Raw genomic sequence first — 323 nt, 5'->3', positions numbered from 1 at the left:
CTCTTCATTTTAAGTTGCGCCTTATCAGCAAATGAAGGTCCCAAAAGTTGTACATCATTTAAATCATCTAGGTCAACTCTACCTTGAGCAGGCAGCTTTTCCCCAATTGTATTGTGAGTGCCTTCCAACATGAGGAATTCATCCTCTGACATGCTATCTGACAATGTTCTGTGGCTATTCACAATGTTGTTGTCTTCTGGTATTGTATCTGATAATGTTCCTTTTGATATATATAAAGTTTTTAGTAGCGAAACATTCAGAAGTAGTCTATTCCTCCTTTTTCCTGGTTTGTTTTAGTCTAGAAGCTTGGCTGAAACCTGTTT

This window comes from Chrysochloris asiatica, unplaced genomic scaffold, assembly GCF_000296735.1.
Source record: "Chrysochloris asiatica unplaced genomic scaffold, ChrAsi1.0 scaffold00002, whole genome shotgun sequence".
Lineage (NCBI taxonomy): Eukaryota > Metazoa > Chordata > Mammalia > Afrosoricida > Chrysochloridae > Chrysochloris > Chrysochloris asiatica.
This window is presented reverse-complemented; position numbering follows the sequence as displayed.